The following is a 22816-nucleotide window of genomic DNA, read 5'->3' as shown; positions in this document are numbered from 1 at the left end:
TTCTTTGTCTTTGGCTACCAGAACAGGTAGATAAAGACCATCAGGTTGGGGCAGGGTTGAGGGCGGGCCTGAGCTCAGATTCTCCTTGGGTGGGGGTTTGGAGTTGTGGTTCCCAGGCCAGTGGAGTTATGTTCTGAGGAGGATTTTGCCTGCTGCATTACATATGTAGGTCTCCAGGGAAGTTGGGGAAAGCCACAGCCACAGGCTTCACCCATCTCCCATGCAGCCCACAGCCTGAAAGTCCAGTCTTATTCCCACAGTGCTTCCCAAGAGCGCCAGGTTTATTTCCAGGCAGCTGATGAGCATGGCTGAGAACTTGCCCCAGATTGCAAGCCTCCCACCTGAAAAAGCAAGCCAACTCACAGTTCTTCAGCTGTCCCATGGAGCCTGCAGCTGCAATGCACCTCCTTCAAAGGGTCTGTAGATTCCCTCAGCTTTGCTGGCATGTTCCTGCAGTAGTTCATGGAGCAAAAGTTCATGATGTGGGTCTCTACATGCTGCTGTGTCCATCCAAGTGGGAACTACAAGTTAGTCCCGCCTCCTCTCTCCATTTTCCCTCAGATATCCCGGGGTTTTTTTTTTTGTTTTTTGTGTTTTTTTTGAGATGCAGTTTTGTTCTTATTGCCCAGGCTGGAGTACAATGGCCTGATCTCAGCTCACTGCAACCTCCACCTCCCAGGTTCAAGCAGTTCTCCTGCCTCAGCCTCCCAAGTAGCTGAGACTACAGGCATGTGCCACAATGCCTGGCTAATTTTGTATTTTTAATAGAGACAGGGTTTCTCTACGTTGGTCAGGCTGGTCTCCAACTCCAGACCTCAGGTGATCTGCCCGCCTCGGCCTCCCAAAGGAGTATTTTTAATTGACTCTGAAACATTGCTGCTGCTACATGGACTATGAAGAGATGAAAGTCTGGAAAAATGTGTGTCCACTGATGGTAGGGCCTCTTAGGTATTATATATGGGGAGAAGGACAACAGTTAACACCAATACTATGTCTTCCACGAGGTTGGTGTTACCAATGTAACACATAATTTTGGAGGTTAGACTGGAGTTTAAACCTGGAAGACTTGAATTCCAGGCTGGGGAAATGGAATGTTTTTTTTGTTTTTTTTTTGAGACGGAGTCTGGCTCTGTTGCCCAGGCTGGAGTGCAGTGGCCGGATCTCAGCTCACTGCAAGCCCCGCCTCCCGGGTTCACGCCATTCTCCTGCCTCCGCCTCCCGAGTAGCTGGGACTACAGGCGCCCGCCACCTCGCCCGGCTAATTTTTTTTGTATTTTAGTAGAGACGGGGTTTCACCGTGTTAGCCAGGATGGTCTCGATCTCCTGACCTCGTGATCCGCCCGTCTCGGCCTCCCAAAGTGCTGGGATTACAGGCTTGAGCCACCGCGCCCGGCCGGAAATGGAATGTTAAGAAGCTATTGTAACCTGGCACAGTGGCTTACACCTGTAATGCCAGCACTTTGGCAGGCCAAGGCAGGTGGATCACCTGAGGTCAGGAGTTCAAGACCAGCCTGACCAACATAGTGAAACCCCGTCTCTACTAAAAAATACAAAAATTATCCAGGCATGGTGGTGGACCCCTGCAATCCCAGCTACTCAGGGAGCTGAGGCAGGGAGAACTGCTTGAACCCAAGAGGTGGGGATTGCAGTGAGCCAAGATCGTGCCACTGCACTCCAGCCTGAGCGACAGAACAAGACTCCGTCAAAAAAAAAAAAAAAAGTGTAATTGAAGAGTAATAGAAGGCTCAACTAGGCAGTGGCATTGGCAGTTAAAAATAAAAAATAAATGCAATTAGTAAGGGTGCTTGGTAGTTCAAATTTTAGTGAGAGCTGGATTTAGTCTTCAGTTCAGAAACTGTTGGTTGAAACCTCACCAGAAAAAAAAAAATCCTTGTGTTTAATAAATCTTATTATTCACTAAATTACTCATTTAACCTAATGAATTAATTTAGGGAATGCAGCCAGAACCAGATACTCTACCATATTTTCCCCCTGATAACCTACATCTCAATCTCTCTCTGCCACTCTTTCTTTGAAATCTTTTAATATTTTACTATTACTGGTGAGATTGTTTGGGACAAGGATATACAACAAATTTCAAGGTAATTTGAAGAGGCAAAACAGAGCTGGATACTGAAATTTTATTTTCAGTTTTAATTTAGAGAAGGATTTGCTTTTTAAGAATTGGAAAGAGTGATACCCTCACTCAAACCCAGCGAATTGTTGCTGATGGAACCAAAGTGTTATTGACAGATTTAAGGGTCTAATTCACAAGCGGGTTCTTATTCACTTCTTAATAGGTGTAAAATATAATTGTATTATTAAGAGTTACCCAGCTACCATCCTGGTTAACATGGTGAAATCTTGTCTCTACTAAAAATACAAAAAAAAAAAAAAAAAAAAAAAATTAGCCGGGCTTGGTGGTGGGTGCCTGTAGTCCCAGCTACTTGGGAAGCTGAGGCAGGAGAATGACGTGAACCTGGGAAGCAGAGCTTGCAGTGAGCCGAGATCGCACCACTGAACTCCAGCCTGGCAACAGAGTGAGACTCCGTCTCAAAAAAAAAAAAAGAAAGAAAGAAAGAAAGAAAGAGTTAGCCGGCAAATGAAAGCATACAAAGACATAAAATCCCATTTCCATAGCTTGTCAAAATCAAGACAAGAATACACATTGCAGTGCTGAAATATACTCAGCATGATAAGAGCACAAAAAGCTGTTTAAGCGGAGTAGCTAGAACTCTCAAGGAACAGACCTCCTTCTGATTTTGCTGGAGCTCAGAGAAGTGACTACTCATTTGCTTTCATTCCTCTAGTGTGCAGCACACAGCAATAGAGCAGAATTTCAGAGAAAAATTCATTCCTAAAAAAATGAGTTTCTTTCTCAAAATCTTTACCTTCCTCATATGAAGCAAACGACAAGCTATTACTTTCCTACAAAACAAATACAGAATAAACACTACCGACCTCCACACACATTACATGAAGTAGCATCATAGTAAGAAAAATGATTATTGGAATCTTAAGGTATAGGTCTCAGTCTCAGTTTTGCCATTAAGTGATTGATACTCAAAATATTTAACAACTGGTAGGTCTCAAGCTAATCAGAACAGATGTTGGCTTCTGTGCTGTAATAGTGCAAAATTGAATGTCAAGTCTGCTTATGGGCCTGGAAAGGTTTGGATTATCAGGGTTTCTCAATCTAAGCATTATTGACATTTTGGGTAGGATAATACTTCATTGTGAGGGTTGTCCTGTGCATAATAGGATGTTTAATCACATATCACATCTCTTGGCCTCTACTTATTAGATGTCAGTCTCTGTCTCTCTCTCTCTCTCTCACACACACACACACACACAGACACACACATTCACGGAGAGAGACAGAGTGACCTATGACTACCAAACGCCTCTAGACATTGCCAAACATACCCTGCGGGGGCAAAACTTCTCCAGTTAAAAATCACTCAATTAGAGTTGTTTATTCAATGAATTGGGTCATTGAATATCTCCTCTTTTCCTTCCCCCTGTAATCTTTCCCCATCCCCTTAAGTCTGAGTACCTTTCTCCAAATTCAAATTAGAGTATATAACCCACTTAAAAATTGTAATTGGTATTTATTTCATGGATATATAAATAAGGTAATTTAGATATTTCTGAAAATATTTTGCTTTATTTTTTAAAATTTCAATTTTTTACTTTAGATTCAGGGGGTACATATGCTGGTTTGCTACCAGGGTATACTGTGTGGTGCTGTTTGGGGTATAATTGAATGCGTCATCCAAGTAGTCAGCATAATACCCAATAGACACTTTTTTAGTCCTTTTTCCCCATCCTTCTCTCTCTCCCCTGTAGTCCCCATTGTCCATTTCCCATCTTTGTCTCCATGTGTACTCGATGTTTAAATTCCACTTATAAGTGAAAATATGCAGTATTTGGTTTTCTATTTCTGTGTCATTCACTTAGGATAATGCCCCCCAGCTGCATCTATGCTGCTGCAAAGGACATTACTTTATTCTTTCTCCTGGGTGCATAGTATTCCATGGTTTATATGTACCATATTTTCTTTATCCAGTCCATTGTTGATGGGCCCTTAGGTTGATTCCATGTCTTTGCTCTTGTGAATAGTGCTGTAATGAACGTACGAGTGCATATGTGGTTTTGGTACAATGATTTATTGTCTTTTGCGTATCAACCCAATTGACATTGCTGGGCTAAGTGGTAGCTATATTTTTAATTTTTGAGAAATCTCCAAACTGCTTTCCACAGTGACTGAACTAATTTACATTTTCACTAAATAATGTAGAACTTATGCTGCAGCCTCAACAGCATATGTTATTTTTTGACTATTTAATACTAACGATTCTGACTGGTGTGAGATGGTGTTTTTTTTTTTTTTTACTTTAAGCTCTGGGATACATGTGCAGAATGTGCAGGTTTGTTACATAGATATACAAATAGTCTGTCAAACCAGTGACAAACAGTCTCTCAGACAGTACAATCAAATAAGAACTCAGGATTAAGAAACTCACTCAAAACTGCACAACTACATGGAAACTGAACAATCTGCTCCTGAATGACTACTGGGTAAATAATGAAATTAACGCAGAAATAAATAAGTTTTTTGAAACCAATGAGGACAAAGACACAACATATCAGAATCTCTGGGACACAGCTAAAATAGTGTTTAGGGGAAAATGTATAGCTCTAAATGCCCACAGGAGAAAGTGGGAAAGATTTAAAATTGACATCCTAACATCACAATTAAAATAACTAGAGAAGCAAGAACAAACAAATTCAAAAGCTAACAGAAGGCAAGAAATAACTAAGATCAGAGCAGAACTGAAGGAGATAGAGACATGAAAAACTCTTCAAAAAAATCAGTAAACTCAGGAGCTGGTTTTTTAAAAGATTAACAAAATAGATAGCTGGCTAGCCAGACTAACAAGGAAGAAAAGAGAGAAGAATCAAATAGACACAATTAAAAAATGATAATGGGGATATCACCACTGATCCCACAGAAATACAAACTATTATCAAAGACTACTATAAACACCTCTATGCAAATAAACTAGAAAATCTAGAATAAATGGAAAAATTCCTAGACACCTACACCCTCCCAAGGCTAAATCAGGAAGAAGATGAATCCCTGAATAGACCAATAACAAGTCCTGAAATTGAGGCAGTAAGTAATAGTCTACCAACCAAAAAAGCCCAGGATCAGATGGATTCACAGCCGAATTCTACCAGAGGTACAAAGAGAAGCTGGTACCATTCCTTCTGAAATTATTCCAAACAATGGAAAAAGAGGGGCTTCTCCCTAACTCATTTTATGGCATCATCCTAATACCAAAACCTGGCAGAGACGCAACAAAAAAAGAAAATTTCAGGCCAATATCCCTGATGAACATTGATGCAAAAATTTTCAATAAAATACTGGCAAACTGAATCCAGCAACACATCAAAAAGTTTATCCGGCCAGGCACGGTGGCTTACATCTGCAATCCTAGCATTTTGGGAGGCCAAGACAGGCGGATTGCCTGAGCTCAGGAGTTCCTGACCAGCCTGGGCAACGTGGTGAAACCCCATCTCTACTAAAATGGAAAAGAAATGAGCCAAGTGTAGCAGCATGCGCCTGTAGTCCCAGCTACTCAGGAGGCTGAGGCAGGAGAATTGCTTCAACCTGGGAGGCAGAGGTTGTAGTGAGCCGAGATCGCACCACTTCACTCCAGGCTGGATGACAGAGAGAATCTCCATCTCTGAATGAAGAAAACAAAAACAACAACAACAAAAAACCCAGCTTATCCACCAGGATCAAGTCAGCTTCATCCCTGGGATGCAAGGCTGGTTCAACATATGCAAATCACACATAAACAGAACTAATGACAAAAACCACATGATTATCTCAATAGATGCTGAAAAGGCCTTTGATAAAATTCAATACCCCTTCATGCTAAAAACTCTCAATAAACTAGGTATTGATGGACCATATCTCAAAATAACAAGAACTATTTATGACAAACCCACAGCCAATATCATACTGAATGGGTACAAGCTGGAAGCATTCCCTTTGAAAACTGGCACAAGACAAGCATGCCCTCTCTCACCACTCCTTTTCAACATAGTATTGGAAGTTTTGGCAGGGCAATCAGGCAAGAGAAGGAAATAAAGGGTATTCAAATAGGAAGAGAGGAAGTCAAATTGTCTCTCTTTGCAGATGACATGATTGTATTTTTAGAAAGCCCCATCGTCTCAGCCCAAAATCTCCTTAAGCTGATAAGCAAATTCAGCAAAGTCTCAGGATACAAAATCAATGTGCAAAAATCACAAGCATTCTTATACACCAATAATAGACAGAGAGCCAAATCATGAGTGAATTCCCATTCACAATTGCTACAAAAAGAATAAAATACCTAGGAATTCAACTTACAAGGGATGTGAAGGACCTCTTCAAAGAGAACTACAAACCACTGTTCATGGAAATCAGAGAAGACACAAACAAGTGGAAAAGCATTCCATGCTCATGGAAAGGAAGAATCAGTATCATGAAAATGGCCATACTGCCCAAAGAAATTTATAGATTCAATGCTATCCTATCAAGCTATTATTGACTTTTTTCACAGAATTAGAAAAGACAGCTTTAAATTTCATATGGAGCTAAAAAAAAAAAAAAAAAAAAAACCGTATAGCCAAGACAATCCTAAATAAAAAGAACAAAGTTGGAGGTGTCATGCTGCCTGACTTCAAACTATACTACAAGGCTACAGTAACCAAAACAGCATGGTTCTGGTACCAAAACAGATATATAGACCAATGGAACAGAACAGAGGACTCAGAAATAATGCCACACATCTAGCACCATCTGATCTTTGACAAACTTGACAAAAATAAGCAATGGGGAAAGGATTCCCTATTTAATAAGTGGTGTTGGGAAAACTGGCTAGCCAGCTGCAGAAAACTGGAACTGGACCCCTTCCTTACATCTTATACAAAAATTAACTCAAGATGGATTACACACTTAAACGTAAGACCTAAAACCATAAAAACCCTAGAAGAAAACCTAGGCAATATCATTCAGGACATAGGCAAGGGCAAAGACTTCATGACTAAAACACCAAAAGCAATGGCAACAAAAGCCAAAATAGACAAATGGGATCTAATTAAACTAAAGAGCTTCTGCACAGCAAAAGAAGCTATCATCAGAGTGAACAGTCAACCTACAGAATGGTAGAAAATTTTTGCAATCTATCCATCTGACAAATGGCTAATCTCCAGAATCTACAAGGAACTTAAACAAATTTACAAGAATAAAACTAAGAACCCATAAAAAGTAGACAAAGGATATGAACAGACACTTTTGAAAAGAAAACATTTATGTGGCCAACAAACGTGAAAAAAAACTCATCATCACTGGCCATTAGAGAAATGCAAACCAAAAACACGATGAGATATCATCTCATGCCAGTTAGAATGGGGATCGTTAAAAAGTCAGGAAACAACCGATGCTGGAGAATATGTGGAGAAATAGGAACACTCTTACACTGTTGTGGGGAGCGTAAATTAGTTCAACCAATGTGGAAGACAATGTGGCAATTCCTCAAGGATCTAGAACCAGAAATACCCTTTGACCCAGCAATCCCATTACTGGGTATATACCCAAAGGATTATAAATCATTCTACTATAAAGACACATGCACACGTATGTTGATTGCAGCACTGTTCACAATAATAAAGACTTGGAACCAACTCAAATATCCATCCATGATAGACTGGATTAAGAAAATGTGGCACGGAATGTTGTATATGCAGCCATATAAAAGGATGAGTTAATGTCTTTTGCAGCAAACTAACACAGGAACATTAAACATGAGTTCTTGTCTCAGCAAACTAACACAGGAACATTAAACCAAACACTGCATGTTCTCACTCACAAGTGGGAGTTGAGCAATAAGATCACATGGACACAGGGAGGGGAAGATCACACACTAGGGCCTTTTGGGGGCTAGGGGGCTGGGGGATGGATAGCATTAGGAGAAATACCTAATGTAGATGACAAGTTGATGAGATGGTATCTTATTGTGGTTTTGCTTAGCATTTATCTGATAGTTAGTCATGGTGAGTATTTTTTCATGTTTGTTGGCCACTTGTATGTCTTCTTTTGAGATGTGTATGTTCATGTCCTTTTCTTTTTCTTTTTCTTTTTTTTTTTTTTTGAGACAGGGTCTCACCACTCTGTCACCCAGCCTGGAGTGTAGTGGCACAATCATGGCTCACTACAGCCTTAGTCACCCTGGGCTCAGATGATTCTCCCACTTGAGCCTCCTGAGTAGCTGAGTCTACAGGTGCACACAACCATGTCTGGCTAATTTTTAAATTTTTTTGTAGAGACGAGGTTTTGCCATGTTGCACAGGCTGGTCTTGAACTCCTGGGTTGAAGTGATCCACCTCTCTTAGCTTCCCAAAGTGCGGAGATTACAGGTGTGAACCATTGTACCTGGCCTCTTTGACTACTTTTTAATGGGATTATTTGTTTTTTTCTCATTGATTTAAGTTCATTATAGATTCTATTAGACAATTCTTGAATACATAGTTTGCGAATATTTTCTCCCATTCTGTAGGTTGTCTGTTTCTTCTGTTGATAGTTTCTTTTGTTGTGCAGAAGATCTTTAGTTTAATTAGGTCCCACTTGTCAATTTTTGTTTTTATTGCGATTACTTTTGAGGACTTAGTAATAAATTCTTTGCCAAGGCTGATGTCTAGAAGGGTATTTCCTAGGTTTCTTTTAGAATTTTTATAGTTGGAGGCCTTTCATTTAAGTCTTTAATCCATCTCAAGTTAATTTTTGTGTATGATAATTGCTTGTCCAGTTTCATTCTCTACATATGACTACTTATGCTCTAATATTTAACAGTAGCTTTAAGTGACAAGGATTTTGCATGATATTTGTATTACTAGTGTAGGGAAGTTAGAACACTTAGTCTTGAATCAGAAAATTAAAATATTATATGTATATATTCTTTCTTGAGCTTGTGGGCAGGATGTTACCTTGAAATTTAAAAATATTCTTTTCTGTTTGGAAAAAATAATCGTAAAGATATATTGCAGTGTAATTGTATTTATGTTATGCATTTTTTATTACTAGTTTACTTATAGGAAAAAATTGAGCTGTAGAAAATAATTTTAAATCTTTGTGAAATTATTCTAAGAGTTAAGCAAGGAAGAATCCAGGGAAGTGAGTGGCTGTTATTTTGATAGAGATAAAAAATTACTGGCTACCATTTATTGAGCCCTTTGATTATTCCATGTCTTAAATAAGTAATTTATATGCTTTCATTTAATCAACACCTTCATTCAACAAATGTTTATTATGTGCTTACAATGCTGCAGATATTGTTCTAAATGCTGGAGATATAGCAGTAAACCAAACAAGTGGTAGGGGTTGAGCAGACGTGAGGTCTCTAGTCTTGCTCCACTGTTCTATCCACTACAGAGAGTTCCTTCTAAACATTAAATCAGATGGTCTCTTTGCACAAATGCTTTTACTGGCTTCTTGTCTCATTCAGAGTAAGAAACTTTCCTAACAATAGCATTAAAGGTCCTGGAGGATCTTTAGTCTCCCTGTCCTATCCCATTTTCTACCACCCTCTCTCTTGCCTGGCCCACTTCTGCCATCGTGACCACTTTGCTTTTCTTTGAATATGTCAAGAATATTCTTGCTTCAAAATTTTTATACTTGCTACTTCCCCACCAGAAATGCTCTTTCACTGAAAGATGCTCAGTCAAGCTTTTGGGTCTCTCCTCCACTGTCAATGTTTCAAAGAGCTTTTCCATGACTGTCTTAAAAAACAGCAATACCCTACCCATGCCCATTAGTACTGTTTCCTTTACCTTTCTCTATTCCTCTCTATAACTTTTATCACCGTCTGACATAAGATCTGTTTCTTGGCTGCATTTTTGTGGTCTTACCTCAAAAAAACTTTGTTCACACCAATGTCCCGAAGTGTTTCCAGCATATTTTCTTTTAGTAGTTTCGTAGTTTAAGGTCTTATATTTACATCTTTAAATCAATTTGATTTGATTTTTGTATATGGTGAGAGATGGAGGTCTAGGTTCATTCTGCTGCATGTGGATACTCAGTTTTTCCAGCACCATTTATTGACGAGACCAAAAGACATACAAATGGCCAACAGGTGTATGAAAAAATACTCAGCATCACTAACCAGGAGGGAAATGCAAATCAAAACCACAATAAGATGTAATCTCACTCCAGTTACAATGGCTATCATAAAAAAGACAAAAAGGTAATAATTGCTGGCAAGGATGCAGAGAAGGATGCAGAGAAAGGGGAACTCACCTATACTATTGGGGGAATGTAAACTAGTGAAGCCACTATGAAAAACGGAATGGAGTTTCCTCAAAAAACTAAAAATAGGACTTCCATATGATCAGCAATCCCACTGCTGGACATATATGCAAAAGAAAGAAAAGCAGTATGAGATATGCTTGAGGGGATATTTGTACTCCCATTTTTATCACAGCATAATCACAATAGCAAAGATATGGAATCAACCTAAATGTCCAACAATGCATGAATGAATAAAGAAAATGTGGTATATATACACAAAAGGGTATTATTCAGCCATACACAAGAATGAAATCCTGTCATTTGCAGCAAAATGGATGTCTGGAGAACAAAAGTGAAACAAGCCAGGCACAGAAAGACAAATATCACATGTACTCTCTCACATGTGGGAGCTAGAAAGAGTTGGTCTCAAACAGACGGAGAATGGAATGGTTGCTGGGGGCTAGAAAGGGTATGGGACAGGATGGGATGAAGAGAGCTTGGTAATGAGCACAGAAAAATTGTCGGGGGACTGTAGTTAACAATAATTTGTTTTATATTTCAAAAAAGCCATAAGAGAAGATTTGGAATTTCCCTAAAACAAAGAAATGATAAGCGTTTGAGGTGATGGATGTCCCAATTACTCTAATTTGATTATTACACATTGTATGCATGTGTCAAAATATCACATGTACCCCCCAAATACTTACAAATACTATGTATCAATTGAAAAGAGAAGTGAAATATGGGAAAAAAGCAAGGCTTAGTAAATTAACCTCCAGAAAGACAGATGGTAAATAAGTGGTGGAACTGTGAGTCACACTCAAAACCTATTTTATCTCCCGGAAAACCATAAGGTTTATAAACTCCAAAAGGAAGATCAACTCTGAGAGCCAGGGGTCATTGACACTTCTGTTATCAAAGGAGGGAAATTAGAAATCCTTCTTACTAACACTACAAAGAGAAAAGAAGACATGGACAATGCCCCATAATTCTTAAGGTTCATGTATAACAGTATGTAGGATTTTGCCTTTTAAAAAGTACTTGTATTTTAAGTATTGTGCTCAACTAGTTTGCTTTTGGTGAGTACATCACTGGATACTTTAATATAAGAATTCGAATTGTAAGGAGAAGAATAATTGAATGAAAAACATGTTACTTCATGCATTCCTATTAAGCTGATCTACAGTGAGTCTGGTTGTTTAGAAAGGCAGGCCACAATCCAGATTTCAGTATTCAGTTGGGAGTAGTTGGGAGTAGCTTAATCTAAGCTTTATTATGAGTCAATAGTTTCTTAAAAACCCAAACTTAGCAAAGAATGGCACATGTCATAATGACTTACTTGGATTTTTTTTAACCCTAAAAAAGTTTCACTTTTGCTTTACAGACCTATTCAAAACAAAGGATCAATTATTTTAGTAGAAGATTAGCACTCTCAGAAAAGTTACTTCTCCTCAAACAAATTCTAGTTTGTGAATTACGGCATTTCATTGAGTTTCTTTTAGCCTTCGGAATCTATTCTGTTGGGAGTTTGTTGGTTAGTACATAATGTCAGTGAAGACAATGTCATAGATTTTAAATTTCTCTAGACTAATGAAATTCAGTCTCATCAACAGAGGCTTTGCATTTCTGCATTATTTAGGCTACAAACAAACCTGCCACAACAGCTATTTGTTGACTTTAAATATAAGTTTATTTTTCTTTCATAGATAGTTCAGAAGTGAGTGGTTCAAGGCCAGTACAGAGGATCTTTGAACCTTACCATGTGGCTTTTGGGTTTTCTTCAGTCATTGCAATTCCCTCGCCAGTGGGAAGTGAGGAAGTCAGAGTAAGCAGAAGTTGCACATATCACCACTTACATCCTATTGGCTTAACTTTTCCATATATCCACTCTAAGCTGCAAGCAAGGTTGGAAAATGTGATGTCTAGCTTGGGCATCCATTTCCCAGCTAAAACTCAAGGAGGTCTACTATAGGAAAGAAATACGAGAAAACAAACATTGGGGTATAATTCACAGTTTTTGGCACAACTTGTATTCAGAAAGCCATGCCACAAAAACCATAGCATTAGTGCCATCATTGATGAATTGATGGCAATTAATAAATGGATTGAAACAGTATTGTCATTGGAGAGAAATTTCAAAGCTTATCCGTATTCCAGTTCTGTAGTTTTAGCCTTATAAATGAAATACCATATGTTATTGCTATTCTAAAATTATAAAGATTCCAGTGCCCCATTCCTCTAGCCATGTTAGCACTCTCCTTAAACAAATCTTTAAACTTTTTTGTATACACTACCGATCTATTTATGTATTTATTTATTTTAGATTCAAGGGGTATATGTGCTTGTTTATTAAATGGGTATTACATAAGTAATAGTGGGGTTTAAGCTTCTAGCGTACCCGTCATCCAAATATTGGACATTGTAGCCATACACTACACATTTAAATATTAGCATTTCAATGGCTCATAATAAGGAATATAGCACTCATAACAACACTGAACAAGTCAGCAATAATGGTGATGAAATCATTATTAAGAGTTGCCGTGTCTTCCAGTGAATATAAAAGCTGCACAATAATGACAATTCCTGGGTTGGCCCTTCAGCACTGTGTTATATTGAATCTAATTATTCCCTTCCTGAGCTGTTCTTCCTTATGTGTTTCATTATACCCTAGAGCTTATTTTGGCCTTCACTTGACATTTTGCTATGTCTCTTTACTCATAGTGAGCCTAATTCTACTGCTTGCAATATGCAGTGGAGTCAACACTTCACTTGATAGAATGCTACTGAAACAATAGGTAAGCTCAATTAAAGCAAAAATAAATGTTATATGTTGAATGAAATTTAATGGCAAGCCTGTAAAGTGTTCATGGCACTCAGAGAGTATGTCTGCATGATGTAAAAATGCCCAAGCTGCTCAGACCACTCTGAATGGCCAGCATGGAAAGGGTTTTTCGGTGGTGTTCCCTTAAATACTAGCATTCTTTTGGAAGAGCAGAGATTTGCAACATTAACAAGTTGAATGTCTTGCTCTATAAGGTGACTTAGTGTGGAAGCGTAAAAGGTCATACAGAAAAACAAGCATTTTATGGAGTGGACCTTTAAAGGTTAGTACTTTGCATATTTGGATTAAAAATACTGTTAGTCTTTTAATCGCTCCCAAAAGGAAGAGATTTGGGGGTCTAATATAATCAGTGCATGTTAAAACAGAAGAAAGAAAAGCACCAAGGACCCAAGCAAAGGGAAGTCCTTTTGCACAGATCCCACTAAAAATTGGGAGATTGCTTTTATAAAGTGATTTCATAAACTTTCCATGTTAATTAGAAAACTAATTCAGGATGTATAATAGTGAGAAAGTTGATTTTTCATCATTCTTTGGGAAATTGATAGTCTTTGTTGACTTGAAAACTATCAGAAGTTCTTGACTCTGGCAATAACTGCCTGACATTGGACAAGGCACAGATATACAAACGGCTTTCCTTTCTCATTTAGAAACTGTTGTAAATGTCAAAAGAGCTGATGTACTTGAAAGTGCTTCACAAACTGTTAGGCGTATGTAAGTATGAGCTAGCTGTAATGAAAGTGAAGTTCCTACTGAAATATATTCTACATGAACATTGCATTCAGCTAAGTGCATCATACACAAATATACAGTAGGTAAAATTTGTCTTCAATCTCACATCCTTTTTTAATATTATATTTTTCCTCTTTTCTGTAACCATTTCCCTTTAAGTATATGTCTAATGTCCCATTCTTGCTAACTTTCTAACTTGAGGATGGGAACATTTGGTGTCTGTGGCTTACTTTTCCCTTGAAACCCCTCAGATGAGATGAGAGGTACTTACAAGACACGTGTCACAAACTCATAGGTGTATCTAGTGCAAAGTAGAAATAAAGGATAGTGAGATAATTTACAATTCTCACAAACAATATTAACTGACCATCATTGTAATACAGGCATCATTGCTTTACATTTGTGTATACATATAAATATAAACATATGTAACTATACTTATAACTTTGAAAAGCATGAAACAATTTGGCTTCTCAAATTAATTTTCAAATCTGAAGCACACATCAGCTAGAGGCGTGGCAGAGACAAACAGGAATGAATGAAAAATATGTTATTGATTATAAAAACTTACAATCTTCATCAAGTTTGTTACATGATTATGGAATTTTAACTCTGCATTCAATAATAGGGTTCTTGGATATAAAATTTTTATTCAGAATATATATCACTTAATTAAACAAATGTTGTTCACCTGACTAGCATAGAAAACACTTGAAAAGATATGATAGGAAATAAAATGTAAATAAAACTTGTATATCGACCATGAGATGTTCAGAGTCCACTGAGAGAAAAAAGCATATAAAAATCCACTATGAAAGATAGGCTCTAATTCAAAGAAAGGAATAAATAATGTGGTGTGAGAGGAAAAGAGTAATTTGAATGTCAAATTAATTTATAAAATAGTTGATGAAAACTGTAAGTCATGAATAGAACTAGGTCCTAAAAAGTTAACCTCCACTAATATCAAGAAACCAACACTTCACTAGATTTTATATATGTGTGTGTGTGTATATATATTTATATATAATATAATTATATAATATAATATAATATAATGTATATATTTCTTAAGGCACTGCAGTTACTACAAAGAAGGCATTATGAACTGATTCCAGCTCTAAAGTAATTTAGAAGCTTCTTGGTGAAGTAATATAAACAAATAAAATATTTAAATCACATTTCAAGACCGTGAAGTTCCACAAGCAGATTATTGATTGCTGAATATATCCTTCAGACACTAACTAAGGAAATGCTCACCTCAGCTGGGGACAGAAACGATGTATGGGAGAGGTGCAATTAAAGTTGGTACTGAACTTTGGGAGGGCTTTGCATAGTTAATCAGGAGGCAGGAGGTCATGGGCAGAAGGAAGCATGAGGAAAAACAAACAGGTGTGTAAATGCTAGGCCAGAAGTCCCCTCCTCTGTGAAGGCTTCCACAAGCCATTCTCACTTCTGGTCCATCTATGTCTTTTGCACATTCACATTTTGTTGTATGTATCACGTTGCAATGTAATTACTGATTAGATAGTTGTTTCCCCCTACTGCACTGAGTATTCCCTGAAAACAGGAATTCTGATCTACCTTTGTATTTCTGGTCCCTGGCACACTGAAGACACATTTAATAACTTAACCTTGAAATGAGCCAACAGAACTCTGTGGGAAAATAGGAATAAGTATGGAATAGTAAATTGGAATGGGTTTGAGAAAGACTTTAAAAACAGAAATATAAAAATTTTTGAACTTTTTACTATAGATAATTAATCAATTTTATTTTGTTAAATTGAAAAGTGGCCTTAAAGATTATTCGTAAGCATATTCTCCCAAGTATCACCAGCCTTTGATCAAAATGTGTACATTAACAGCTGATTTTTTAGTATATGGTCTCTACCATCACTTCTTCAGGAACTCAAGAACCACCCCCCAAGGCGAGTTAATTGTGGAGGTCCCAGGGAGTAAACTGCATATGCTTAGCAACAAACTTGTTCATATTCTTTTCCTCTAGCCTTTTGTATAGGTTTGCTGCTCACAAAGTACTGGAGAAAAGCAACTCAAGAGCCTAAATTCCACAGATTCCAGCAGGTTCTTGCTTCCCTCTTTCTTGTACAAGGGGCATACCTGGTGGTTCATACTGTCTAAGAAATGAGCACTCTCCATCTCTCCTGTTCACCCTAGATTTCTCTCCTTCTACTGTCATTCCACTTCAGGTATCCACTCATGCCTCAAGCATTATCTCTCTTTTTTTTCAGTCAACCCCTGCCCTTAAACAAAATCATCATTATACAGACATATTCCTAGTCAGAGAAATGGGCTGTGGTTCTACAAGTTCCACACACCCATCTTCCAATTGGCTTATTTAAGAGATTCTGCTAAGAAAGATTGATCTGACAGTAGTGTGCAGATGGAGGAAAGAAAAATAAGCATGGAGGCAAGAGGATTCATTTGAAAGTTTGTAATGTAGGAATAAAATGATCATAAAAGTCTAATAGGACTGTGGTTGTCAAGTTCATGTAGGAGAAAAGATGAATGGGAAAAGTGTGTGGAGTGGTGAGTGACTGCAAATATGAGTGAGAAAGAAGTTGAATATACTGTGAGCAAATAATATGGCCGTTCTCAGGAAACAGAGGAGGAAGGAGAGACCGTTATTTTTACATTCAAGTGAATCTGGCTTGGGGTGCTGGTAACATTTCAAATGGACATACCCAGCAGGAAATTAGAAAACATTGGAGAGCATGTAGAACGAGTTGTTTGAGTTGTTTAACAATGTTATAGATTTGTTTTGTTCAGGAACATCTTGGGTATTCTTGGGATACCCGAGAGAGGGTACAAGGAGAGGAGCAGAAGGGCAGAATCACCAAAGTTTCACTGTATTTCTAAAAGTACCCACATTTTACTGACTCAATGTCTTCACAATGCTTGATGTTATTCTGTAAGCATGACACAGGATTTTTTTCCCTCCAGGACAAAGGTACCAGTGGATGAGAATAGTACCAGGTAATAAATAATTATACTTGTTACTTAAATTTGCTTGTAAACTAAATATATAATTATACACAGTATTTCCTATTCTATACATATTACAGATAAAGAATAATTCTGTCTCTTTATTTTTTTCTTCGACTAAATACTTCTGATTCTTGAGGATTTGTGTCACAAATATAGCAAATATAAATGTTTCCTGTATCTGCATACATAGAACCATCCCTTGTTCATATTCAAAGTCAGCAAAAGAAAATCATCTCTGAATTCTCAGTGTCTAGCAAGGTGTCTGGCACAAATCAAGTGCTCAATAAATATTTATTGACTGTGAATGAATTAGAAAAAAATTGGTGTAATTCTTAAATGAGAAAATTTTTAAAGCATCCAAAAAGCTATAAAGAAAATTTAGCATATGGTGCTATTTAGAAAACATGGTGCAGTTTTTCACTTTGAAAAACATTTAAACATTGTACCTTCAAAATAGATTTTTAAGACTTTTAAAAACCCAAATAGCTTATTTATTTCCAAAAATAAAACTGCAAACATCTGGAAGCAAGATGCAAACTCTTGCCCTTGGAGATTATTTCTCATTTTAAGATTTATCCTCCTGTGTTGCCATGACTACTGACCATGAACTGAAATTGCTGTGTAATACATTCTATCTCCCATAGTGATTATACTTGAAACCAGTGGTAAGTTTCTAATAATCAGAGGAGACAACTTCAAAGGTGGACTTGACAGAATCTTCATACATTATGTTAAAATCTTCTCCAGGGGGTTGGGCTACTGGTGGTTTATTCAAACGTGGCATTAGTATGGACAGGATAATTAAATATGGAGCAGGAAATTCTGCCAAATAGAAATTCTTTTGTCACATTCTAATGTATCAAGTCATGTCAAAAAGGAGAAAAACAGAGAACACCCAATTCAATGTTAGTTGGATGTGCAAGAGAGTGGTTGTGTATTTGGTAAACAAATGCTCATCCTCTGAGAGCTCCTAAAACAGTAATTTCTAATCTGAGACATATAAATTCTTAGTTGGAGGGAAAGAAATAATGTTTGGTGTTCCAGAAAATAAAATGAACCCACTTAGGCATACTGATACCTATAATACCTAATAATTTACTCTTTCATTAACGCTAGGGTGATTTACATTATTTTTACATAAGATTCCCAAGCTTGTGAATCATGTAGGAGAAAGTTATTTGTGCTTTAATAGCATATGGGCTCACATAACTGCATTCTTTCTGAAGGCAGATAGATGGCTACCTTTAGCTAGTAGATTTCAGGCTGACCAAGAAAAGGGAAAGAGAGTGAGATATTGTTGAGATCGTTCTCACAACTGCCCTAATCTATGGGCAGGAGTGATGTATTTGTTTTCCACTGGGGCTAAGAACCATGGATTTTCCAAAATCAGATGTATCTTTTGCTTCCAGAAATGTTGCATTCTCATCTCAATATTTTAACCTAAAAGTAAGCACTAGGAGTATTATTCTAATTGTGCTTCTGCACTGAGTTAGATGATGGGTGCACTATCATGAACAGGAGGGAATAAGCCACTGCCCTCATGCTGATGGTGCTTCCACAGCAGGAGTGGATGAGATAAATCTCAAAAGGAAAGAGAAAGAGACAAGGAAGGAAGGAAAGAAGGAAGGAAGAGAGAGGGAGGGAGGGAGGAATGTAGAGAGGGAGGGAGGGAGGGAGGGAGGAAGGAAGGAAGGAAGGAAGGAAGGAAGGAAGGAAGGAAGGAAGGAAGGAAGGAAGGAAGGAGGGAAGGAAGGAAGGAGAAAGAGACAAGGAAGGAAAGAAGGAAGGGAGGGAGGGAGGGAGGAAGGAGGAGAGAGAGGGAGGAAGGAAGGAAGGGAGGAAGGGTGGATGAGAAAACAAGTTGATAAGTGTCATGAAGGAAAGAAGACAGGATGCTGAGGTACAGAATGATGAGTGGCAGTGGAAGGTGGGAGAGACAGCTACTGTAGATAAGGAGGTCAGGTAAAGTCCATGTGAAGAAGTGACATTTCAGAGGGATCCAAAGGGTTTATATGCTATAGGCAGACTGTTGGAAGTGAAAGAATGAGAAGTGTGGAGTTTAAATCCTGCATCTTTTATTTAACCTCTTATTAATTCAGTGAATATTGCATTGGGTATGTGCTACCTGTAAGTCACTGTGTTGTGTGCAGGAAGGTCCCTCATAGGACAAAACAGACATGGCTCCTCATTTATGGCATTTACAGTGTCATAGGGAAGAGAGCTGTTAACCAAGGAGTTTCCACTGTGATGTATATAGCACTGTAAACTTGACTACATCATTGTAGAATAAAGTGAATCACAGGAAGTGTGGAACACAAGATTCCAGAGAGGTGAAACTGATGTTTTGTCAGCCTCAGGACATGTAAGCTTCTCCGGGTCCCAGGAGATGTGAAAAGAGAGCACAGCAAGGAGAGGGGAGATTTACAACCATGCTGGACCTTGAAAAGGGCTTTTTGTGCATAGACTAGAGTTCTATTTAAGGAACCTAAAACAAAGGAAGAGCAGAGCTCTCTTTTCCTTTTCTCACTTGCTCCCCAAATCTCTACTCCCTGCACCTTACATTTGATATGTTTGTGTGTGTGTGTGTGTGTGTGTGTGTGTACGTGCACACACGCGAGCATGTGCACAGAAGCACCATACACACATCCTGGGAAGAAAAGCTTTTGGTTCACTCCTTTTGCAAACAAGTATGAAGAGCACTGCACCTTGTCACCACTCCAGCTACATATAAAAGAGAAAATCTAAAGAAAGGGAGCACAAGATACCCTGCATGCACTCTGAACCTAACTGATTGACTTGCTCATCAGAATGAAAGCACTATTCCCAAAGCTGGAGTTAAATAAAATGTCCTTGTCCTTGACTTTGATCTTTCCTTATGGAGTGAGTAGAAACGCATATGCTCTCCTGGCCAAAGACAGCGATGATTGAACCTCTTTACTCAAATTATGACCTAAAGCAACACATACTGTCTTTCCTCTGTGTATTGTGCTCTCCTGAGCACTGCATCATCCCTGTGGTGTTGTAGGCCTCCACACTCACATGTCTCTGTCTTAGAAAAATAGCCTCTGAGGATCTCTGCTCAATGAGAAAATAAGAGAACTGGGATCTAAAAAATATTGCCACAGTTATATTGATTTTTCTATCATTGATTGATAAGAAATATTTTTGTTAAATTGAAATAGCTAATTCATAGGTTTCTATAAGTGATATATAATATCTCCCAGTCAGTTTGAGTCAATATTTTATGATAAAATTAGAATCCTCATTTAGTTTGCAAGACCTAGGACATTATGGTCTGTAAGTCAAAACAGTGGTCTGTCTTCCTCAGGAAAAGTACAAACTAATAAGTTTAGTGATAATTAAAAATTTGCTTGAGCAAGACTTTTTGTTAATTTGAGTGCAGAAGCAGTCTATTACTAATATAGACTGTAGAAGAATAAAAGTATCATAAAATATGGCTTCCCCACCACTGTTCTCCATGTTGTCTCTGAATGGAAAGGTATTTGGTGATATATAGATGACAGAACCGATCATATAACAATAAACCACAGCAAAGCTCTTGCATGTTAAAAACTAATAAATACAAGTAGATAAGACACTGTCAGTTTATATAGTTCATCATACTCAAGAATGCATTATTTTCACAAGAGCAGAAATTGAATCCTAGAAATGTAACCATCAGAGGATAGTTTCATTCTAAGAAGAATCATCAACCTTCTTCTAGGCTTCTAAGCTAAAGGAGGAATAAAAATGGTTTGGAGAATCCCATGTGACTTTCATCATATGATTGCTTTACTATCATATTTATTTCCTAATTTACTGTGCATTGGTTAATGTTTGTTTCAAAATAAAGAGGTGGTATTGAGTTGAAATAGCCATTCCTACATAAACAAGCCCTTGGATGTAGAGAGTTAAAAATTAAGTTCATAGTTCATAAGCAAATAATTGAAAGATGAGCATGCAATTGCAGGCCATATAAAACCCTATTAAAATATGAAATACTAAGGCTTGAGAATTATTTTTAAAGAGTTTCTCCATGTATAAAATAACTTATGTCAAGAATATTCTAATTCTGAATTTTAAATGTAATGCATAAATGTACATGTAAATATAAATGAAACTTCAAAAAGAATAATTATTACAACTTTAGGAAAAAGTAAAAAAAGTTACTATGATAAATTGACAGCAGAGATTATAAAAAACCTGAGTCAAGTTATTCATCGACTGGAAGGATCATAGGTAAAGCTATCAAAAGTCATTGCCAATTTCTGAATACTGTTGTTACTATTTTATTTTTATGAAGATTTATTCCTATATTTGAATAAGGGTACATAACATTTTGGAATAGCGATCCTTTAAATATGACATTAACATTATAAAATCCAAATGGTATATTTACATTTTTTTTCTACTAGATTCCTAATCTCCCTTTCCACTGGGAAGAGACTGCATTACTATTAAATTGGTGAAAAATTCTGGCTTAAAACAAAACTAACCTTTATATCTAAACCTCTTTTTTCATACTTTTCTTAAACCGTTAAGTTGACTTAAAAGTCATGCTCTTGTAGCTCATACTAAGCTGTTAAAAATCTTACCTTTATCAATAAAAAATGAATTAAACAGAATAGATAAGAATATTGCAACCTATGGTAACTTGAGTTAACTCTATTAAAATGTATCTTATCAAATATTAAAAAGGTAAATACAAGTACAAAGTTAGTAGCTGGTCAAATATAGGAACAGCTTAAATGCTTAAAGAAAATACCTTAGAATGGTAAAGAGGAAGAATTTGAGCCTTTGACCTGTCAACCATTGCAACAAAGAAAGGAAACTCAGTTTAGAAATGTAATAAATAGAAACTGAGTGATAGCCATTAGATACTAAATAGCCAGCATACATTTCTAAACAAAGATTGGTAGTCCCAATACCTCTTGGTACAAGTAGCATAGCATGACAAGAGGCGGTAGCTTACACCTGTAATTCCAACACTTTGGGAGGTCAAAACGGGTGGATTGTTTGAGTTCAGGAGTTCGAAAGCAGCCTGGGCAACATGGCGAAAGCCCATCTTTACAAAAAAATACAGAAAAAAAAAAAATTAGCCGGGCATGGTGGCATGCACTTGTAGTCTCAGTTTCTCCGGAGATTGAAGCGGGAGGAATGCTTGAGCTGGGGAGTTGGAGGTTGTTGGCATGATCTTGGCTCACGCCACTGTACTCCAGCCTGGGTGACAGATTGAGACTTTGTCTCAAAAACAAAAACAGAAAGAAACTTATCTTATATGACTCTATCTTCGTTTTTATGGCTTGAATCAACCAATACATTTTATCAAAAGTACTGAGATCTTTATAGCAAACTAAGGAAATTTCAATAGAAAATAAAAAGAAAATCTAAACATGTACTCAGAATTTCCACATAAATGTCTCAAGAAGTTTGCAGATTTAAGACACTAACAAAATAAATAACATTGCTAGAATTTATCTTTTAACAGAAGAAAGATGCTGCTACAACAAATAGGTCTATCTCTGCACCCAATTCATATTTAAGAATACATCAAAGATGAAAATGTTGAAACGTACAATGTTTAAATTAGTGGGAAGAGTATGTGTGACTAAAATCTGCACCTGGCTCTGCCATTTACAGCTATGTAACATGTCATGTACCTCTCTACATGTCTGTATACATGTCTGCAAAGTGAAAGGGATTGTCTCATTAATTAAATTAATGCTTAATGTTTTGGTTTTGAGAGGTAAGGAGTAAGGATTATTTGAGGCAATGTATATAAAGATACTTTTAAAAAAATCAGACGTTGCACAAATATAAGGTATTGTTACTATGCTTAAAGTACTGTTAAATATATGAAGTGGGATTTATGTAGCAAAGAATAGAGATCTGGTAACCTA

At 37.3% G+C, this 22816-nt stretch overlaps 1 long non-coding RNA gene across 1 annotated transcript in view; it reads left to right on the top strand.

Annotated features, from left to right (window-relative positions):
- The window catches only part of LOC116276380, a 120565-nt gene that overhangs the window by 77176 nt on the left and 20573 nt on the right, over nt 1-22816 (top strand). Inside the window, exons 3-4 of the long non-coding RNA XR_004185876.1 lie at nt 13064-13137; nt 16872-16904. This is a non-coding gene — a long non-coding RNA (uncharacterized LOC116276380). The remainder of the gene's footprint in view (nt 1-13063; nt 13138-16871; nt 16905-22816) is intronic.

This window comes from Papio anubis, chromosome 8 (assembly GCF_008728515.1).
Source record: "Papio anubis isolate 15944 chromosome 8, Panubis1.0, whole genome shotgun sequence".
Lineage (NCBI taxonomy): Eukaryota > Metazoa > Chordata > Mammalia > Primates > Cercopithecidae > Papio > Papio anubis.
The sequence above is the reverse complement of the archived record's forward strand: the minus strand, read 5'-3'. Positions and strand labels throughout refer to the sequence as shown.